The sequence below is a fragment of the Ascaphus truei genome, chromosome 2, assembly GCF_040206685.1.
Source record: "Ascaphus truei isolate aAscTru1 chromosome 2, aAscTru1.hap1, whole genome shotgun sequence".
NCBI classification, from domain to species: Eukaryota; Metazoa; Chordata; class Amphibia; order Anura; family Ascaphidae; genus Ascaphus; species Ascaphus truei.
Window position 1 is genome coordinate 291,202,416 of NC_134484.1, and position 24,603 is coordinate 291,227,018.

Sequence of the window (24,603 nt, forward strand, 5' to 3'; positions counted from 1 at the left end):
AGTACTGTGATATACTATTGATGAGTGAACTATAGTGACTATTAATATAAATAGAAAGTGTATATAGTGCTATAAGTGTGTATAGGATAGAGAAATACAAAATTAGATGACATATAATATAATACAATATTATCTGATAAACTATACAATACAACACCATCAAAAAATATATGAGAAAAAGTGCAAAAAGTGCTTAAAAAAGAAAAAATGAATAAATAAAGTCCAACCAGTCCTTCAATAGTTAGTCCATAATGGGGGGTATTGGATGGAGATAAGGGGGTCTTCGGCTGCTCTCACACGGGGTTAACCACCTCCATGGATATCTAAAAACAGAAAAAAAGAGAGAGCGCACGCCCCATAGCATAACACTGTATGTTTATTGTAAAAAGAAGGGAAGGGGGTGGGGGGGGGGATAGGAATCGCACTCACAAGATTAAAATGAATAAAAGGCAGTTTGTGAATATATATCACCACCATCCGGTTCTGTATAGTAGAATAGCGTCTCTGTGGACTCCTTCAGGACTGCCAATCGAAATCACTGTAAACCGGATACCAGGGGCGCCGTTTTCCGTCTGTTTGCTGTCTGGAACTCAGCTCTCCACTCTGAATGGCCGCTTGTAGTGTTCCCACACTAGGTTTGGCCTCGTGCGCGTGCGCAGCGTCGTCGTGATGTAATTGCGCTCTCAGTATTCCTGACGCGTTTCGTCACCAACGGGTGACTTTCTCAAAGGGCTGATGATGTATGGAAGGAAGTCCTGCCCCTTTATAGCCAGTCCATTGCTAAGCAACCAGTAATAGGCTAATTGTTTAACCCGTGTCATGCTGATAAGCTGGTATTCAATGAAGCACAAAATCTACATGACTAACTATATAAAGGCAGAATGAGGACAAATATATAAGGGTATAAACATATAATACGTGAAGGATCTAAAAAACATAATACTTGTATATATGAAAAACATACTTAAAGCTCAAATTAACTATAATTAACACATGAATACTAAAAATTCATTATATTACAATTTATAATTTAAAATGGTATCAAATAGATTTTCTGGATTAGAGGGCTGACATAAAATAAAGATGTGAAATGAATTAATTGAACCCCTATTGTTTATCAATTACTATACTATGCATTATTATAAAAAAATTTTTATAAAGAGACGTTACATATAACCAAAAAAATAAAAATAAATATACAATAGCAAATTACAAATTACATATAGAATGTGATAACCCCTAAATCTTAATTAAAACATCAATTATATATATATATGTATATATTATAATCTAATGATTAAAATAACGTAATTTTATATATTTAGCTGTTGAGGATTAAACATTGATTCAACCGGGACAGGTGACTATACTAGTAAATGTAGCTCTTATAAGTAATGTATAAAATATTTTATGTGTATTGAAGCTACAAATGAGCTAAAGAGCTACCTCATAGTTCTAAGGGGCTGTTTATGCTCCCCAGATATTATTTCCTAGACTGGCAACCTAATACATATCAACCAATGTATGTAAAGTAAATATATATAAATATAAACTATACTCATTTCTACAAAAATTTAATTATTATAAAAAAATTAAAAAATTATTATAATTAAATAAAAATGTCTAAAATAAAAATGAAATTATAATGAAGAAAAAACAAAATATATGAAAAATATATATATAAAAAAAAGGATTAGAAATCCAATGAGCTTGAAAAGGAGAGAGGAAGAGTTTCAAGGACTAAGTGAATGAAGGATGACTGTGGACATTCCTTTATATAATATATGTATGTCAATTGTAATACTAAATGAATTAGGATAGTAATAAATAATTATAGACACTCTTGTCTATCATTCATATAATGTAATCCTTCAATGGGGGATGATGAGAGAAGGAAAATTGGGGGTGGGATGGGTAATGGGGGGGGGGGAAAGGGAAACAAGGGGAAGGATAAAGGGGGGGGGAAATTACTGCTTTTGGATGTGGGAGTGGAGGAAAAAGAGGACCGAGGGAAGAGAGCTAATGACTGTACTCCCTTAATTAGAGCGACGAGAATCCAAGAGGGCAGGAGATCAGACTAGTGTACTGGCATCCAGACACTCATTGAGTCCTCCAGGGGTAAGAGTCCCTAACTGGTGGATCCAATCTACAGGTAATGCATCTACCTCGTCCACATCTATGAATTCCTTTGAGGCCATTGAGAGCCAATTTATTAGAAACATTCTGTGATTTTAATTTGGTTGGAGCTATAATGCTCTTCATACTTCTGGCCTTTCTGTAGACAATTGATGCCCGATCCGGAAGAATGCATTCTGTCTACAGAAAGGCCAGAAGTATGAAGAGCATTATAGCTCCAACCAAATTAAAATCACAGAATGTTTCTAATAAATTGGCTCTCAATGGCCTCAAAGGAAATCATAGATGTGGACGAGGTAGATGCATTACCTGTAGACATTTGAAGATCCGGTCCGATTTCAGTTCTCCCAATAGAGATAATATTATCAGGTTAGGAATTATATTAACTGTCTCAGTTCATTTGTGGTGTACTGCATCCAGTGTGGTTGCGGGCTACGCTATATTGGACGCACCACAAGATCCCTCTGCATCCGTTTCCTGGAGCACAGAAGGAGTGTCATAAAGGGACTAATTGTCAATAGTATTTCCCGACACTATAAAGCTATACATAATCAGGACCCTAAATGTATGACAATAATGGGCCTGGAATATATTTCACCCTGTGCTCTGGGAGGCGATCGTTACAAGATCTTGTGCAGACAGGAGACCTATTGGATCCACCAGTTAGGGACTCTTACCCCTGGAGGACTCAATGAGTGTCTGGATGCCAGTACACTAGTCTGATCTCCTGCCCTCTTGGATTCTCGTCGCTCTAATTAAGGGAGTACAGTCATTAGCTCTCTTCCCTCGGTCCTCTTTTTCCTCCACTCCCACATCCAAAAGCAGTAATTTCCCTGCCCTATCCTTCCCCTTGTTTCCCTTTCCCCCCCCATTACCCATCCCACCCCCAATTTTCCTTCTCTCATCATCCCCCATTGAAGGATTACATTATATGAATGATAGACAAGAGTGTCTATAATTATTTATTACTATCCTAATTCATTTAGTATTACAATTGACATACATATATTATATAAAGGAATGTCCACAGTCATCCTTCATTCACTTAGTCCTTGAAACTCTTCCTCTCTCCTTTTCAAGCTCATTGGATTTCTAATCCTTTTTTTATATATATATTTTTCATATATTTTGTTTTTTCTTCATTATAATTTCATTTTTATTTTAGACATTTTTATTTAATTATAATAATTTTTTTATTTTTTTATAATAATTTAATTTTTGTAGAAATGAGTATAGTTTATATTTATATATATTTACTTTACATACATTGGTTGATATGTATTAGGTTGCCAGTCTAGGAAATAATATCTGGGGAGCATAAACAGCCCCTTAGAACTATGAGGTAGCTCTTTAGCTCATTTGTAGCTTCAATACACATAAAATATTTTATACATTACTTATAAGAGCTACATTTACTAGTATAGTCACCTGTCCCGGTTGAATCAATGTTTAATCCTCAACAGCTCAATATATAAAATTACGTTATTTTAATCATTAGATTATAATATATACATATATATATATAATTGATGTTTTAATTAAGATTTAGGGGTTATCACATTCTATATGTAATTTGTAATTTGCTATTGTATATTTATTTTTATTTTTTTGGTTATATGTAACGTCTCTTTATAAAATATTTTTTATAATAATGCATAGTATAGTAATTGATAAACAATAGGGGTTCAATTAATTCATTTCACATCTTTATTTTATGTCAGCCCTCTAATCCAGAAAATCTATTTGATACCATTTTAAATTATAAATTGTAATATAATGAATTTTTAGTATTCATGTGTTAATTATAGTTAATTTGAGCTTTAAGTATGTTTTTCATATATACAAGTATTATGTTTTTTAGATCCTTCACGTATTATATGTTTATACCCTTATATATTTGTCCTCATTCTGCCTTTATATAGTTAGTCATGTAGATTTTGTGCTTCATTGAATACCAGTTTATCAGCATGACACGGGTTAAACAATTAGCCTATTACTGGTTGCTTAGCAATGGACAGGCTATAAAGGGGCAGGACTTCCTTCCATACATCATCAGCCCTTTGAGAAAGTCGCCCGTTGGTGACGAAACGCGTCAGGGATACTGAGAGCGCAATTACGTCACGACGACGCTGCGCACGCGCACGAGGCCAAACCTAGCGTGGGAACACTACAAGCGGCCATTCAGAGTGGAGAGCTGAGTTCCGGACAGCAAATAGACGGCAAACGGCGCCCCTGGTATCCGGTTTACAGTGATTTCGATTGGCAGTCCTGAAGGAGTCCACAGAGACGCTATTCTACTATACAGAACCGGATGGTGGTGATATATATTCACAAACTGCCTTTTATTCATTTTAATCTTGTGAGTGCGATTCCTATCCCCCCCCACCCCCCCTTCCCTTTTTTTTTACCATAAACATACAGTGTTATGCTATGGGGCGTGTGCTCTCTCTCTTTTTCTGTATATATATATATATATATATATATATATATATATACAGTGGTTGACAAATCACCAAAAAATCTACTCGCCAGCTAGTACCAAACGTGTGCTGCTTGGGCCAATAGGAGCTCGCCACGATGTAAAATCCACTCGCCCGGGGCGAGCAAATGTATAGGTTTGTCGAACACTGTATATATATATACCTATCTCCTGAATGACATGCTAATGCATATGCAAAGTATATTTAAATGAGTCCCATCCCAACTATATAGAGTTGATAATATGCCTAAGACATCAACATAATGACTGAAATGGTGTTAGACCAAACAGGAAAAGCACCAACAACCATCACTTTCCTAGGCCACAGCACTAGCAGTGTGAGTTAAACCAGCTGATAAGTAGGAAGGATTTTTTCATGCCTGTGAAGAAAAAAAAATCTGCAATTGTGGATTTTACTTTTGGAGACTGATCCTTAGAAATTCGCGGATCAAAGGTACTGACGGATTCAAGGTGGATCCAAATTCACAAAAACAAATTGCCCATATCTAAATGGGACTACACTGTATTATTATAATAATAGTTGTATAACAGTTTCCTATTTTGGGTTAAAAAAATGGATTGTTGGAAATTTTGTTTAATTAACCTTTCTAATGTTTAATTATCTAGATGTACTTTTTTGTGTGTAACCCCTTTTTACTTTTCCTCTGACTATAGAGCCTTTCACTGAAGTGGGGGGTTGAGTCCTATAACTTGGGGTTTAACTCTTATAGTGTGTGGTACACAGAGTGGAATGCAGGAGCAATTAGACTCAACAAACTGGTGTAACCCTCATTCCTGACTAAAGGGACTACCGGCACTGCCGTTACCTTTCTGGCTGCCTGAGCCCCCGCCACTGGGAGCCTGGGATGTCATTAGTCCGCCTTGGTGCAGCACCTCCACCGGTGAGGGAACCCAGCGCCATAGGATGATCCCCGCATAGGAACCAATACGAACAGTAATCACACCACAAGTATGTAATACCCTCTATCTTAGCTTTCACTCTTGCAGATGGTCCTAATAACCCTCGATGCATGGGGTAATTCGTTGGGCCTTCAGCTGGTGCCAGTTTAATGGAGCTCTTCTTCAGCAGGGACTCAGTAGGCTCTTTCACTGGGTACTATGCCCATTTCCCGACTGTGGACGAGTACAGATGAACTGTTTAATCACCCGCTGAGGATACTCACGATTTCTGCAATAGCGGGAGTAATGTCCAACTTCTCCACACCGGTAACGGAAGTTGAATCAATCACTGGTTGGGTCACCGCTCCTCAATGGTTTTCTTCCCCTGCTGAGGGTTGGCTCCATGCACAGTTCCCACTCCTCTCCTCTGGGTTGTTTTCCCCTTTCCATACAGTACCTGCATCCTCCAATCGCATAGTGGTCATCAATTTTGGCATCCCCTGGGGTAATACATCGGTCTTGTTCAGATTCGACCATTCTTCACTTGGTCTATCTGTGGTCACTCCATGAGGTGGTCCCTCATCCACTGTTCTCGTCTCTGTAGTACTGTCTCCAGATCCCCACCGACAATTTGCTGCTTTATCCCTGCAGTTGTCACGAGGGAGACTCCAGGAACGGGTAGGACCTCGGTGGCCAGAACAGCGGGACTAGATTTGTTGGGGTCACGGGCTAAGGTCGGTGGCAGGCAGCAAGCAGGATCATTGTGGGCAAGCAGGGGTTGGTGGCAGGCAGCAAGCAGGATCGTCGTGGGCAACACGCAGAGGTTCGGCAACAGGAAGGCAGGAGCAGGACAGGGGGCAGGAACTGGGCAGAGGAGCCCAGGTCTGGGACTTGCTAGCAGGAAATAGACTGGGACAATCTAGTTAAATAGCCAGGGCTTTTAATATGAACAGGACTCCAATACAGAACAGGACTGGTACAGGAACAGATACATGAATAAGCTGAAGCAAAGGCAATGGCATGGAGTCTGACATAAAGCAAAGGCAAAAGCCCAGACAGGAAGCAGGAACTATAAGGACAGAGAACAGGAGTAACAAGAGGAGACAGACAGACAGACAAACCCCAGAGCAGACAGAAAGCAGCAGCACACCCGGTGGACAAGGAAAGGAACTATGGCTAGGAGCAGGATGTCTAGGAGTCCCTGACAACAGTAATTCCACCAGCCGGGACGGAGCGCCATCCATTGTTCCTCATCCCTTATTTCTCTCAATAGTTCTAGGAATTTAGGCGGTGACTCCTTTCACTGTCTGAGTTGCATAACATCTCTGGGAGGTACTCCTCGAGTGCAGTCTGTCCGATCAGGGGAAATACCTTTACTCCGCACCACTTTCAACAGAACCCCCTCAAGTCTGCGTAGAAAGTCATATAGTTTCTCCCCTTCTCGCTGGAATATCCCCCTGAATTGGATATTCTGTTCTTCTCCACTCTCTGTGGTGACAAATGTGTGTTCTAGGGCTTGTAAATATTAATTTGGTGTACTGATTTCATTTCCTTCTCTAATAGCTCTGACTATAGCTATTGAGAACCCTTTTAGGCTTTCCGCAATCCAGATCTTCTTATCTTGATCTGAGCCCCTCCACTGCTGCACCATCTGCATAGCCTGCTCTATCCAACTCACAAAATCGTCTTAACTAGTGGGTGTTGGGCATACCCCAGAGAATATTCTCAACCTTCAATAGTGATGATCCCCCCGACTAGACAGGATAGACTCTTTCACTAGCTGTCCCATAGCAGTGATAAGGGCCTAATGAGATATAGAGAGAGGCGGAGGTAGGGACTTGAGGGAATATTTCACTGTGAACTTCATCTCTAGTGGCCCCCTCTTTAGCTATTAACTCTCTGATCCTGTCTCCAATAATGGGCCCTATAACATTATCAGAGTCAGCGACATGTTTACACATGCTTGTAATATCCCACACATCAAGGTCCGTCCCCGTAATTCCCTCAGGCACCTTCACAGGATCAACATTGTTCTCACATGCACACAATATATATGCAATTATTTTCTTGTATCACATCATTTTGTCTTGTATTTCAGTGGGTCCCCATGCGGGGGTCACTCCTATCACCTCTCTGAGGCTCACATCATCAGTAGTATCAATGATAGTTAATAATAGTGCCTTATTAGGGTCCCGGCTTTCCCGAGCACACCACTCACTTAAAATGGCAGCCGTCATTGTGAAACTGCAAAATGGTGTCTTGTCCTTGCTATGACCGTGATACGTGGCCAGTGCACCACACCAACTATTGTAATTCAGGAAATATCTCAGCAGCGCCTCCAATGTAACCCCTCTTTATTTTTCCTCAGACTATAGAGACTTTCACTGAGGTGGGGGCCTGTTCTGTAACTTGGGGTTTAACTCTTATAGTAGTACATAGAATGGGATGCAGGAGCAATTAGACACAACAAACTGGTAATGAATAATGACAAACCTTATAACTCTATGGGGCCTATGCAGTAAGCGTTCATAAGCCACTTATCGCCCAAAATGCCTACTGCTAATCAGACAACTGTGGGTACTCCCTGGGGTGCTCTGTGGGCCTGTGGACACCCGTCTGACCACCCGGGGACCCCCACTGGCCTGTGGTATTAATCTTGTGTTTAACAAAATAAATAATGGTTTCATGTGGGGGCACAGGGGTGGGTTGTGTATTGTTGTTTATTAAATATTGTAATGCTTATTGGGGGCCTAGGAGGTGGCTAGTAGGGCTGTTGTGTGTATTTTATTTTGGGTAGTGGGGGTGGGTGATGGGGATATTAGCCCCAAGGTTGGGTGTTTAGGCCTATCGGGTGGGTAGTGGGAGGGGTTTTAACCTCTAAGGTAATGAAGGGGTTAAGTCCACCCACAAGCACCCCGCAAGGCTTAAACACTCACCAAGGGCCAAATACCCCCTTCACCCACCCCGTTACCCAAAAGAAACACGACACTGGTGTTTAACCCTTTGATTGCCTTAGCAGATATCCGCTAAGGTAATGAATCTGCTTTAATGTAATTTTTATTAATATTGTGATGGGCCAGGGGGTCTCCTGAGCTGAACCGCATTGATTTCAGCCTCGGGGACCCCCTGCTTCCCGAGATACAGGCCCCGTTATGGGGTGCCTGTATCTCCTGTTCATGTAAATGTCCTGCGTCACGTGATCGTGGGAATCAAAAGCATTGGAGATATCAGCACCTGTATCTCGGGAAGCAGGAGGTTCCCGGACCTAAAATCAATGCAGTTCTGCTCCCGAGACCCCTGCTCATCTGCACTAGTAATAAAATGTATCAAACAAAAATTAGACAGCACGCAAAAGGTAAATGGAATAATAGGTGCATTGTGGAACAAGGAGGACCCCAATTCCTCCCAAATAAAGATATAGAAAACAATTGTTCCCAGCACGCAAAAAAGAAAAGGAGGGGAGCAGTGAACCAAAAGGGTTTTAATGAACAAAACACAAAGTGAATGAATAACACAATGCAGCAACAAGGGAGAGGGGGAAGGGTGGGGAAAAAGAACAAACGTAAAGAAGTACAGGGGAAGGGGGGCGGCAACGTTTCGGGCTCTAAACCCCTTCATCAGGCCCGTTCCCAAAAGATACGTTGTATCAAAGGTACTTCCCTTTGCCCTGTACCAAACTCCCAAAAAATACACCATAAAAGGGACAATGATACATGAAGTATCCACACAAGAAATAACACAAGTCCAAAGTACAGGAGTCCTCAGGTAACCCTGTAGAGAACCGGTAATCAGTCTTGGAAGTTACATATAGGGTACTAGTGGTTAATGACCAACAGCAATAGCATAAAATGCTCAGGGAAAATGTAGCTATATAGACCAATCTAGCAGTGATCACACAAGTCCAAAGTAAGGGAGTCCTCAGGTAGCCCTGCAGAGAACCAGCAATCAGTCCTGGAAGCTACATATGGGGTACTAGTGGTTAATGTTGGGAACACCCAGGGAGCAAGAGAAACATCACAGGACACTCTCACCGGCACATTGCTAGTTTGGTATATACTGCACCGACACACTTTATTCGAGCAAATACCCAGTATGTACCTGGCAGATACCTGGAATGCACCGCTCCTCACCTCTGACAAGCCCCGTTGCGTTTGCCTTCCCAGCCTGGGTTCATGCCTGGCTGACGGGCGGCTGATCTGTTAAATGATAATGATTAGGATTTAATAGGCTGCAATGCTTCGCGTGTCTACCAGATGGCATAAATTCATGAATTGTAATGCAGTATATATATATATATATACTGTGCAGTATTGCAGCCAGCGGGAATAAAATGCTTCAATCCCTGCCTGGAAAATACCTCAATGCACTCGGGCAGAAAACAGTCACAAACCTCAATACACCCGGGTATACTCGAATTCGTGGGACTAGCCGAGCTCGAATAAAGTGTGTCGCCAGTGTATAGCTACATTTTCCCTGAGCATTTTATGCTGTTGCTGTTGGCCATTAACCACTATTTGGCCCTTGGTGGGTGTTTAGGCCTTGCGGAGTGCTTGCGGGGGGACTTAACCCCTTCATTACCTTAGAGCCTTCATTACCTTAGAGGTTAAAACCCCTCCCACTACCCACCCGATAGGCCTAAACACCCAACCTTGGGGCTAATATCCCAATCACCCACCCCCGCTACCCAAAATAAAATACACACAACAGCCCTACTAGCCACCATACAATGTATCTTTTGGGAACGGGCCTGAAGAAGGGGTTTAGACCCCGAAACATTGCCGCCCCCCTTCCCCTGTACTTCTTTTACTTTTGTTCTTTTTCCCCACCCTTCCCCCAACCCCCTGCCTACTCCCTTGTTGTTGCATTGTGTTGTTCATTCACTTTGTGTTTTGTTCATTAAAACCCTACATCTATAACTCTAAACAGAGATACATACAAACGGCTACAAAACTCATATGACCCTAATGATCAGGACCACCACATAATTACACAGTGTTTCTACAATCCTACAAAAAATTACTAACGATGCGCCTCTTTTTTTTTTATATATATATATATATATAGAACACACAAAAGGAGAAGTTGCTCAACACATAATATATAAGGTTAACTCAAGCCCTTTAATAAAACTAACTATAAGGGTAAAATAAAATATATACCCCAATTAAAGTCAGTATATAAATTAAATAGGACCTGATGGTGCTAGGGGATAGTGAAAACTATATAAGACACACAGATGAAAAGAACAAAGACAATCCCCTTAGTAGCACTCTAAATTACACCTAAACTAATCTATCAGATAAAGATGGTTAAAAAGAAACAGATGCTCCACCAATTCAGAAAAAATGAACAAGATTTTATTGATTAAACAACAAGACACACTAACTTAAAAACATAAAAATACTAAAGACAGCCTATGAAAATATATATGTATCAAAAATATAAAGAGAGGACTACTAATCAAACACTATCAGTATTACAAAAAGAAAAAAAACTAAATTGTGTCTAAATAAAGTTTAAATAATGACAACAAAGTAGTTTAGTCTAACATAATAGGCAATACAAAATATATTCCCACTGACATATGCATGAAAGAATAATAAATCATTGCGTTGGAAAAAGTATATAGTCAATGACCCAGTATATAGCCAGGAAAAATTAGTATGTATACCAAAAACAGAGGGGAAAAAAAGAGATAAAGCAACCAGGGAAAAATAATATAACAATAATAATAGTTATACCCTGAACAGCATTTTCCCAAAATGAAATCAATGAGAACTGATGCAGCAAATAAAGAAAAATATGACTAATAAAGACATATTAGCAAACAGAGTCATACATATTGAAAACACCACAAAGCGCAGCACTGCAAGGACAGGTAATGCCCAAACAGTAAGGAGGGTAATACTCAGCTGCAGCTAGATTGTGTAGAGTTTGTGTCCATATTGATTGTACAGGATGTGTTTCCAAAGTCTGCTTATAACAGGAACAAAAAATAAAGTCCAAAATGCGGCATCAGATCCATCATAAGTCCCTCAGAATAGAAGATTACATAAAGGCTGTGGTAAAGTAAACACTCAACATGTTTCACCCGTCGGTGGGCTTCTTCCCGGAGTGAAGACTTTGGTTTTTGGTATACATACTAATTTTTCCTGGCTATATACTGGGTCATTGACTATATACTTTTTCCAACGCAATGATTTATTATTCTTTCATGCATATGTCAGTGGGAATATATTTTGTATTGCCTATTATGTTAGACTAAACTACTTTGTTGTCATTATTTAAACTTTATTTAGACACAATTTAGCTTTTTTTCTTTTTGTAATACTGATAGTGTTTGATTAGTAGTCCTCTTTTTATATTTTTGATTCATATATATTTTCATAGGCTGTCTTTAGTATTTTTATGTTTTTAAGTTAGTGTGTCTTGTTGTTTAATCAATAAAATCTTGTTCATTTTTTCTGAATTGGCGGAGCATCTGTTTCTTTTTAACCATCTTTATCTTATAGATTAGTTTAGGTGTAATTTAGAGTGCTACTAAGGGGATTGTCTTTGTTCTTTTCATCTGTGTGTCTTATATATATATATATATATATATAGATATATATATATATATATATCTATATATATATATATATATATTACAGTCATTGCAACTGTCCACATACTCTGTTGATCAGACAGCGTATTTGCACAATAATACTTTCGTTGGAGTTCTTGAATGAAAACAGTATTTAGATGAAGGCCTGTGTTCCATATAGTTAATGTGAAAACATAACCTTTGTTCCAGTGCAGGGGAATCTCTTTGGGATGGGCAGTGCTCACTGAGGTGGGTCACTGTGCTTTGTACTGGCCAGCAAATCCACCAGTCTCCTCACTCCATAGATCTCTCTGGCACTTGCAGAGAACATCTGCCAGCAGTTTCACACTCCCAAAAACTCCATTCAACTCCTGGGAATCACAAGCTGGGCCCCCTACCCCAGACTCAATGTTTCACACTCTCACTGGTTGATACCAGTCACATGTCCACCAAAGATCATAACTGTTAAAGAGGTGTGTCCTGTTTCGCATAACACTTAAAGGGCAGTGTCCTGTGCTGCTTGCAGTGATTTGTTCACTACAAAACACGAGCACATTGTTCACTTGGTATTATTGGTTTTTCAATATTTATATAGTTAGCATTCCATTGTGCTTCATTTTTTCACTTAACAGGGGTTATATGTGGCAGACATTTTATTTCACATAAACATTTGAAGACATAGACCTACATTAGCTGTATGGAATCAAAATAAGATGTGCTGTTTTTCTAGCTAAGGAAGGATTTTGACTATAGTACAGGTAAACCGCGTTATAACGCGCCTCGTTATACCGCGATTCGGTTATAACGCGGTTGTCCCGTGGCTCCCGTTTAAAAAAAAAATTAAATTTAAAAAAAATGTAATTTAATTTTTTTTTTGCACACTGCACACACTCTCACTGCACACACTGCACACACACTGCTCACTGCACACACACTGCTCATTGCTCACACTGCACACACTGCTCACACTGACACACACTGCACACACACTGCTCATTGCTCACACTGCACACACTGCTCACACTGACACACACTGCACACACACTGCTCATTGCTCACACTGCACACACTGACACACTGCTCATTGCTCACACTGCACACACTGCTCATTGCTCATACTGCACACACTGCTCATTGCTCACACTGCACACACTGCTCACACTGACACACACTGCACACACATTGCTCATTGCTCACACTGCACACACTGACACACTGCTCATTGCTCACACTGCACACACTGCACACTGCACACACACTGCTCACACTGACACACACTGCACACTGCACATACACTGCTCACACTGACACACACTGCACACACACACACACACACACACACCCTCCCAATACACATATACATAAATCAGCCTTACCTTGGGGATGATTAGTGAGGCATGTAGCTGCAGGGGGGGGGGGGCGCTGCGTGCCGGTGGGGGTGGTGCTGCGGTGGAGGGGGGTGATGGCTGCGGGGGCCCCCGATGCTGCGGGGGCTGGTGGGATGGCCCTGTGCAACGCAGGGGGGCAGGTAGGTTGGCGGTACGGCCCGGGGCGGGGGGTGGGACGTCATTGTGTTGTGGGGGGGTGGCGGGGCCCTGCGCTGCGGCAGAGTGGCAGGATGACCCTGCGCTAAGGCGGGCCCTGTACTGCGGTGCGAGGGCCCTGTGCTGCGGCGGGGGGGTGAGCGGTCTTACATACACTTACACACACTCACACACACTCTCACACTCTCACACACTTACACACACCAGCACCAACACCCGCTCCCCCCCTCCTCCTGCGCAGGCAGCGGGGACAACCATGGGGAGAAGGTGAAGCAGGGCCCGGAAGGGCATCCCCCCTCCCATCTCCTGTCACACGGTGACAGGGGGAAGCCGGGACCGGAGGGGCATCCCCCCTCCCATCTCCTGTCACGCGGTGACAGGGGGAAGCCGGGACCGGAGGGGCATCCCCCCTCCCATCTCCTGTCCCGCGGCCTGTCATGCGGTGACAGGGGGAAGCGGGGACTGGAGGGACATCCCCGTTCCCATCTCCTGTCCCGCGGTGTGAATATGCGCTGATGCGGCGGCCATTTTTTTTCCGCGACCCCGTTACTAAGGCGGTGGTCTCGGGGTGGACCCCGAGGACCGCGTTATAACGGGGTTTACTTGTACTTGCAAAAAAAAAATCCCTTTATATTTAACAGGCCCTTCAAATGAGCCATGTTTCCCTTGTAATTATGTGTATTGAGTTGGAGAATTTAGCTTAAATGTATTTGTCAATAAGTTTGAGTAAAATTCTCCTATTCAATAAACGTTCTTCCATACCAATTTCACCATAACCTTGTCCCATATTTTCACCCCCTCCCCCCATTGAAAATCCAGTCAAGAACATTTAAAAAAAATAAGGTGTCTTGTTATTCGTACAGTATGTGTAATAAATTAACAAGCCTTCATTCAGTTCTTAATGTACTCTATTGATGTAGCGGTGACCCATACTAATATATTCAGTTTTCCAAGTTTGAATAACTGACAGATAATTTCATGTTTCCAGTCACTCTGTAGCTTGGGGCTAATGATATACAAACCTGTCTGTGCATGTTCTGTAAAGTGGATAATTCTAAGATTAATATTTTTTTTCTTTAATAATCTAGATCTAGAATCTCGATGACTGTTGAAAATATCCTTTTTACCCAAAAAATCTTACAAGCTTGACTGGAAGCGGTTCCTATAGTAATTATCTATCTATCTTTCTTTCAATCTCAATGTCTTGTGTTGTGCATACACAGTGCGAACCCTGCGCCTATGTGCTTTTTAAAAACTCCAAAGGAGCAAATAATCAATTGGGATTCGGGAAAGCGATTAAAATAAGGCCTGTGATATATTTGGGTGTCAAATAGTACACCCCCAATCTGATTGGTTGGTGTACCGTGTGATAGCATTCATTTTTTTAAGGATGTGACATCATCTTAAAGTGAAGGAAGTATATGATTCGTTATTGGCTGGCTACCCTCCTTTTAAGATGATGTCACATCCTTTAAAAAAAATTGAATCATCACATGGTACATCCCCAATCCGATTCGTTGGCGTACCATTTGACACTCAAATGGGACTTCACATGCCTTATACTGCACCGACACACTTTATTCGAGCAAATACCCGGTATGTACCTGGCAGATACCTGGAATGCGCCACTCCTAACCTCTGACAAGCCCCGTTGCATTTGCCTTTCCAGCCTGGGTTCATGCCTGGCTGATGGGCGGCTGATCTGTTAAATGATAATGATTAGGATTTAATAGGCTGCAATGCTTCGCGTGTCTACCAGATGGCATAAATTCATGAATTGTAATGCAGTATATATATATATACTGTGCAGTATTGCAGCCAGCAGGAATAAAATGCTTCAATCCCTGCTTGGAAAATAACTCAATGTACTCGGGCAGAAAACAGTCACAAACCTCAATACACCCGGGTATACCCGAATTCGTGGGACTAGCCAAGCTCGAATAAAGTGTGTCGCCAGTGTATAAGGCCTGTCCCATCTCACTTGAGCCCAAGGAGCCGTCGGGGAAACATCTCAGGCCCCTTTGGATTAGAAAGAGGGACGACAGAAGAAAAGAAAGAAAGAAAGAAAGAAGAAAAGCAGGAAAGAAAGAACTTACCTGAGACGTCACTTAAATCAACAGAGGACCGAGAACTTCTTCGCATAAGGCTTTTGAGCATTGCGTCGTGGGTCAACAGTTGGTGCCGGAGTAGGATTCGGAGGGCGAATCTCGTCAAAGGTAAGAAACACATTGATTGTATTTTATGTAGTTATGTATTTTTTTTATAGGTTGCCATTTACTGGCCTTTTCTCAGTATAGATAAGCACAGTGACAAGCAATGCATTTTTTGGCAAATGTTTGTTTTTATTTAATTATAATGTATTGTATTTTATATGTTTTTTAGGTTGCTCATTCACTGTATTTGTGGCAATCTATGCCCATATTGGGGGCATGGTTTACCACTGTGCCAATCAATTAGTTTATTGGCAAATGTTTTTTTTTTAATTGAAATGTAATATGTTTCATTCAGTGCTTGTTTTTTCATTTGTCGCTTGCCTGTTCATTGCCATTGTGGCAATCCATGCCCATATTGTGGGCATGGTTAACCACTATGGCAATCAATGAGTAGAGAGAGTGAAGGGTGGTGGTAGTTGCCTCGGTGAGGGTGTTTAGGCCTCCCGGGTTGGCAGCGGGAGGGGGGCTTAACCCCCTAATCAACATAGTGGTTAATAACCGCTACGGTGATTAAGAGGTTGCAAGTCAGTAGTTAGTGTTTTTATTTTACTGTCCAGTGAAGAAGAGGAGGACACAGAGAGGACAAGGATGGCCTTAATCCTGGCAGAGGTAAGTACAACTTTAATTTACTATATGCTGGCTGGGTAATGTTTTGGTTATGTTTTATTATTTTAATGGGCAAATGTGCTATTATCCAGATCTGGATAATAGGGATTCTGCCCATTACTGTATTGTATGTGTTTGGGGAGTGGGCTTTGTTCAATGTATTGTATTCATGTTTGTATTGTAATGTTTATTGGGGTTAGAAGGAATGGGTGAAGGGGGTAGTTGCCTGGGATGGATGGTTAGTCCTCTTGGGTGGGTAGTGGGAGCTGTTAACCCTTTCATTACCATATCAGTTACTGCCGCTAAGGTAACAAAGGGGTTAACCCTTCCCGCAACGTTCCCGGTAGGCATAACCACCCACTCTGGGGCAACTACCCCCTTTCTCCACCCCCTACACCCCCAATAAACCAAGTTCTCTGGCTTAACCCATTCATTGCCTTAGCGACTAGCTGTTAAGGTAATTAAGCTACTTTTATTTTATTTTGATAACACAGTATTGAAGCAGGGAGTAGAATTTAAACATGGCGGGGATACCGGCACTCCATACCAGGGCCTGTAACTTGGCAAGCAGGGGGTCCCCAAGGCTGAGATTAATGCGATTCAGCTCCGGAGACCCCAGTTTCAATACTTTGTTATTAAATTAAAATAAAAGCTGTACAGTCGCCTATTAGAGGCGCGCAGGTAGAATGACTGATTCAGTCTCACTCTTAGTGCGCAGATCTTAAAGACAGGAGCAGCCCGTAGGATTCACATAGCACGAGTCCCATTCAGATGCAGGGACCCCGCTGTGTTAATCCCGATGGTCCATTACCGACTGCCAGGCGGTGTGCTGCAGACTGTCAAGGCATTGCACATGGCTGAACAGCCTATGGTCGCAGGCAAGCGACCGAGCATAGTGCTACATCGGTATACATGTGTTCATATTTATTACAACACAGTGCTTTCTCAATGTACGAAGAAGCATTGTTTGATACTAATGTCAATGTACTATAAATAGTGAGTCTGTGGTGCTTAATTAAAGAATTGTAGGGGAGATGGCTACATTGCCCTGTGCCTCCAATTTCCAGTATAATTCTACTGTGCCAGAACATTATTTCAGGGTCAACAGGTCAAATTATAGTAGTGAGTTTTGAAGAAATTGTTACTGCCAGAATATGGAAACAGTGACAGCGAGGGCAAACGAAAGTGAACATTTTCACATTCCACACAAATGCTGTTTTCCAAAATATTAAAACTCTGTTGGCCTTGACCCACGAAGGATCGCAAAAAATTATTAAAAACCTTAATGAAATACCTTAATTATAAATACCAAAAAAGACAACAACACATCATAGCAACACTAGACCTTGCAAGCAATAACAAATATACCACTCTCAGGTCGAGATCCACAAAGCTCCATTATTGACTTAACAAGGCATTAACTTAAGTTAACACCTCATTAAATGCTAACGGGTATCTTCAGAGCTCACTAACGCGTGGTTAAATGCTGTTTTCCGCTGTAACAGGCCCTTGTGTTAATATAACGGATGTTAGTGCTAATGATATGCAAAAGAAGTGTTCCCTCTACCAACTGCTATGCACAGGGCTCCATTATAGTTAAAGAAGAGATTTAACAAGACATTACTTAAATCAAACCTAAAAGTGGTATTCGCTCTGTCCAGACCCTGAAATATGGGTAATATTTGGAGAGACACCAGTGCACAAAATGGAGCATACCTGATATACAGTACCTGTGAGTAGGGATAGGTGAAACTGTCAAAATCTGTTTCCCCGGCATTCCGTGGATCATTTTGACAAAATCTGTCCGCACACTAAAATCCGCATGCAGATTACATACTTAAAAATCTGGCCGAATTCATTGAAATCCATAATTGAAAACAAGCTGGGCGGAGTTTTTATGAATCTGTTTAGACAGACAGGCAGATTGACAAACACATATATATATATATGTATATATATATATGTTTGTCAATCTGCCTGTCTGTATATATATATATATACACAGTTAGGTTCGGAACTAATTGGACACTGATACAAGATTTGTTATTTCGGCTGTGTACCAAAATAAATTCAAGTTACAGTTAAATAATGAATATGGGCTTAAAGTGCAGTCTATCATCTTTAATCTGAGGGTATTCACATCCAAATTGGAGGAAGGGTTTAGGAATTACATCTCTTTAATATGTAGCTCCATGTTTTTCAAGGGACCAAAAGTAATTGGACAATTGACTAATAAGCTGTTTCATGGACAGGTGTGGGCTATTCCTTCATTATTTCATTATCAATTAAGCAGGTAAAAGGTCTGGAGTTGATTCCAGGTGTGGCATTCGCATTTAGAAGCTGTACTGTAGCTGTGAACCCACAACATGTGGTCAAAGGAGCTCTCAATGCAAGTAAAACAGGGCATCCTTAGGCTGCAAAAAAAAAGAAAATCCATCAGAGAGATAGCAGGAACATTAGGAGTGGCCAAATCAACAGCTTGTTACATTCGGGGAGAAAAAGAATGCACTGGTGAGCTCTGCAACACAAAAAGGCCTGGACGTCCACGGAAGACAACAGTGATGGATGATCGTAGGATCCTTTCCATGGTAAAGAAAAACCCCTTCACAACATCCAGCCAAGTGAAGAACACTCTCCAGGAGGTAGGCATATCATTATCCAAGTCTACCAAAAAGAGAAGACTTCACGAGAGCAAATACAGAGGGTTCACCACAAGGTGCAAACCATTCAAAAGCCTCAAGAATAGAAAGGCCAGATTAGACTTTTCCAAACAATATCTAAAAAAGCTAGCCCAGTTCTGGAACAGCATTCTTTGGACAGACGAAACTAAGATCAACCTGTACCAGAATGATGGGAAGAAAAAAGTATGGAGAAGGCGTGGAACGCTCATGATCCGAAACATACCACATAATATGTAAAACACGGTGGAGGCAGTGTGATGGCATGAGCATGGCATGGCTTCCAATGGCACTGGGTCACTAGTGTTTATTGATGATGTGACAGAAGACAGAAGCAGCCAGATGAATTCTGAAGTGTATAGGGATATATTGCCTGCTCAGATTATGCCAAGTTGATTGGAAGGCGCTTCACTTTACAGATGGACAATAACCGAAACATACTGCGAAAGCAACCCAGGAGTTTTTTAAGGCAAAGAAGTGGAATATTCTGCAATGGCAGAGTCAATCACCTGATCTCAACCCGATCGAGTATGCATTTCACTTTCTGAAGACAAAACTTAAGGCAGAAAGACCCATGAACAAACAAAAACTGAAGACAGCTGCTGTAAAGGCCTGGCTAAGCATCACAAAGGAGGAAACCCAACGTTTGGTGATGTCCATGCGTTCCAGACTTCAAGCAGTCATTTCCTGCAAAGGATTCTCAAAAAGTATTAAAAATTAACATTTTATTTATGATTGTGTTAATTTGTCCAATTTCATTTGAGCCCCTGAAATAAGGGGACTGTGTATGAAAATGGTTGCAATTCCTAAACGTTTAATACGATATTTTTGTTCAACACCTTGAATTAAAGCTGAAAGTCTGCACTTCTATTGCATCTCAGTTGTTTCATTTCAAATCCATTGTGGTGGCGTACAGAGCCAAAATTATGAAAATTGTGTCAGTGTATATATATATATATATATATATATATATATATATATATATATATATATATATAAAACACAAAAAAGTGTGGCGCCAAAAAATAAAAATATAATAGTGATAAAATAAATTAAATATGACTATAGTTAATGAATATAAAATTGTGTAAAGTGAATGATGTATGAAAGGGTTAATATCTCAATTACACTAATGTGACCTAGTGCATATTGATACAACACAACCAATAAAAGTGTACAAAACAGTGCATGAACGTGCTCAAAAAAGAGAAAAAGAAAGACACAAAAATCAAAAAACTCCAACCAGTCCTTCCATAATTAGTCCATGATGATAGGATGTCTGATGTTGAAAGGGGTCTTTAGGCTGCTCTCACACAGGGTAAACCAACTCCACAGATATCTACAGACAAAAAAAGAGAGAGAGCGCACGCCCCATAGCATAATACTGCATAAAATTTATTAAAACAAGGAAGGGGATGGGAAATGGGGGGGGGTAGGAATCGCACTCACAGGATGCAAATGGTTAAAAGGCAATTTGTGATTATATCACCACCATCCGGTTCTGGATACTGCAACACGTCTCCGTGGACTCCTTCAGGGCTGCCAGACACGATCACCAGGGACCAGATGTTAAAGGCTCCGTCCGCTGTCTGTATAGAGTCCAAAACTCCAGCTCACACTTCCAATGGCCGCCGATCGTATTCCTGCGCTTGGTATAGGCTGCTGCGCGTGCGCGGCGTCGTCGTGATGACGTAATCGCGCTCTCAGTACCCTAACGCGTTTCGTCACCTGACCGGTAACTTTCTCAAAGGGCTGATGTAGAAAGTAATCAAGTCCTGCCCTTAAATAACCAGTCCGTTGCCAGGCAACCCGTGATCGGGTGATTAATATAACCTGTGGTGGTATTAAATGAAGCTAATACATAACATATATGCTAATTATATAGAGGACTAGTTTTCTAAGGGCTGATAGGGACTATTGCACTTCAGGAATGAGCATAAAATAATTACAAATGTGCAATTACAACACAATAATATACAATAATGAACAATAATATGGGAGCAGAAAGGATATCATGACATTATTTTTTAACACTAACAATAAAATTCAAACATTTTGACACCATATATATTCATCAATCATTGTACTGCAATGTATATTACCAAACATTATTCTCAAACTATATTTGATGGTTTCCCATTAGGAAAATCCACAAGATAAATGTTTCACAAGATGTATTCAACATTTATTTTTCACACTCTCCATAGGTGTGAATAACTATACCATACATTGCACTACATGATCAACATATAAAAGCAAGATTACATTAATTAAAACAATAAATTCAGATTTAACTGATCTACATCATAAACAGAACAAAATTACCCATATATTCCAATTCCATATCCATATATACATAGAGAAGGATTTAAGACCCATAGTCTATATAAGGCATGAATGTATATAGAGAAAAAGTTGATGTATATTAAAAAGTGATATATTCCCTTTTGGGTTAATAGATTATATCTGTATATCCCTTACATATCTCTGTATACTAGAAATACAAACATATCATATTTGTTCCTTAGTATTCAATTTATTACACTTAATGCCTCAAATACTGTAGGATATGGAAATTGGATTAACTTATTTCCACAGAGACAGGGAAAGAATGACCTCTAATAGTCACAATTACACCCCTGTAAAAATACAATAGGTTAATAGAGAGCTGAAGAGAGGGAGGACAAGGTTTGAATATTAATAATTGTGGACTAAATTTATGTATAGTGCATGGGAACTCCTACTATAAAGAATTTTCTATATAAACAAATATATATAAAATTTATATTTTAGTTGGGAAAACTAAATTAAAAATTAAAAATAGAAAATATAAATATGAAAGTGAAATGAAGAGTAGGGGAAAATAATTTAAATTTTAAACGCCTCTTCAAATATTATAGGGAGTGAATAGAAATAAGAATGAATAGATGGGTATGTGAAAAAATGAAGGATGATGAAGGGATGGGAAGGAGGGCTCAGGGGAGGGAAATATGGGAATGGGAAGGGAGGGAGGGAAAGTGAACTATTGAGGAGTGTGGAAAAAAGAGGACCGCAGGTGGGAACCATACCTAGGTTCCTTTGTGGAGAGCGAGGAGAGTCCAAGAGGTCAGGAGATCAAACCAGTGTACTAGCATCCAGACACTCATTGAGTCCACCAGGGGTGAGAGTCCCCAACTGGTGGATCCAATAAGTCTCCTGTCTGCACAAGATCTTGTATCGATCGCCCCCCAGAGCACAGGGAGAGATGAACTCCAGGCCCATGATTGACATACATTTTGGGTCCTGGTTATGTATAATTTTATAGTGTCGGGAAATGCTGTTTGTATTTAGTCCCTTAATGACACTCCTCCTGTGCTCTAGGAAGCGAGTGCAGAGGGATCTGGTGGTGCGCCCCACATATCGTAGCCCGCAACCACACTGGATGCAGTACACTACGAATGAACTGAGACAATTTATGTGATTCCTGACCTGATAGATAGTATCTCTGTTGGAGGAGCTGAATTCGGACCGGGCTTTCAAGTGCCTACAGGTGATACACCTGCCTCGTTCACATTTATGATTACCTAAGGGGCCTTAGGTATGGTTCCCACCTGCGGTCCTCTTTTTTCCACACTCCTCAATAGTTCACTTTCCCTCCCTCCCTTCCCATTCCCATATTTCCCTCCCCTGAGCCCTCCTTCCCATCCCTTCATCATCCTTCATTTTTTCACATACCCATCTATTCATTCTTATTTCTATTCACTCCCTATAATATTTGAAGAGGCGTTTAAAATTAAAATTATTTTCCCCTACTCTTCATTTCACTTTCATATTTATATTTTCTATTTTTAATTTTTAATTTAGTTTTCCCAACTAAAATATAAATTTTATATATATTTGTTTATATAGAAAATTCTTTATAGTAGGAGTTCCCATGCACTATACATAAATTTAGTCCACAATTATTAATATTCAAACCTTGTCCTCCCTCTCTTCAGCTCTCTATTAACCTATTGTATTTTTACAGGGGTGTAATTGTGACTATTAGAGGTCATTCTTTCCCTGTCTCTGTGGAAATAAGTTAATCCAATTTCCATATCCTACAGTATTTGAGGCATTAAGTGTAATAAATTGAATACTAAGGAACAAATATGATATGTTTGTATTTCTAGTATACAGAGATATGTAAGGGATATACAGATATAATCTATTAACCCAAAAGGGAATATATCACTTTTTAATATACATCAACTTTTTCTCTATATACATTCATGCCTTATATAGACTATGGGTCTTAAATCCTTCTCTATGTACTGCACCGACACACTTTATTCGAGCAAATACCCAGTATGTACCTGGCAGATACCTGGAATGCGCCGCTCCTCACCTCTGACAAGCCCCGTTGCGTTTGCCTTCCCAGCCTGGGTTCATGCCTGGCTGATGGGCGGCTGATCTGTTAAATGATAATGATTAGGATTTAATAGGCTGCAATGCTTCGCGTGTCTACCAGATGGCATAAATTCATGAATTGTAATGCAGTATATATATATATACTGTGCAGTATTGCAGCCAGCGGGAATAAAATGCTTCAATCCCTGCCTGAAAATACCTCAATGCACTCGGGCTGAAAACAGTCACAAACCTCAATACACCCGGGTATACCCGAATTCGTGGGACTAGCCGAGCTCGAATAAAGTGTGTCGCCAGTGTATATATGGATATGGAATTGGAATATATGGGTAATTTTGTTCTGTTTATGATGTAGATCAGTTAAATCTGAATTTATTGTTTTAATTAATGTAATCTTGCTTTTATATGTTGATCATGTAGTGCAATGTATGGTATAGTTATTCACACCTACTGCACCGACACACTTTATTCGAGCAAATACCCAGTTTGTACCTGGCAGATACCTGGAATGCGCCGCTCCTCACCTCTGACAAGCCCCGTTGCGTTTGCCTTCCCAGCCTGGGTTCATGCCTGGCTGACGGGCGGCTGATCTGTTAAATGATAATGATTAGGATTTAATAGGCTGCAATGCTTCGCGTGTCTACCAGATGGCATAAATTCATGAATTGTAATGCAGTATATATATATATACTGTGCAGTTTTGCAGCCAGCGGGAATAAAATGCTTCAATCCCTGCTTGGAAAATACCTCAATGCACTCGGGCAGAAAACAGTCACATACCTCAATACACCCGGGTATACCTGAGTTCGTGGGACTAGCCGAGCTCGAATAAAGTGTGTCGCCAGTGTATGGAGAGTGTGAAAAATAAATGTTGAATACATCTTGTGAAACATTTATCTTGTGGATTTTCCTAATGGGAAACCATCAAATATAGTTTGAGAATAATGTTTGGTAATATACATTGCAGTACAATGATTGATGAATATATATGGTGTCAAAATGTTTGAATTTTATTGTTAGTGTTAAAAAATAATGTCATGATATCCTTTCTGCTCCCATATTATTGTTCATTATT

At 40.5% G+C, this 24,603-nt stretch overlaps 1 protein-coding gene across 1 annotated transcript in view; it reads left to right on the forward strand.

Moving 5' to 3' along the window:
• The window catches only part of SUSD5 (sushi domain containing 5), a 355,951-nt gene that overhangs the window by 251,678 nt on the left and 79,670 nt on the right, over window positions 1-24,603 (forward strand). The window lies entirely within an intron of this gene.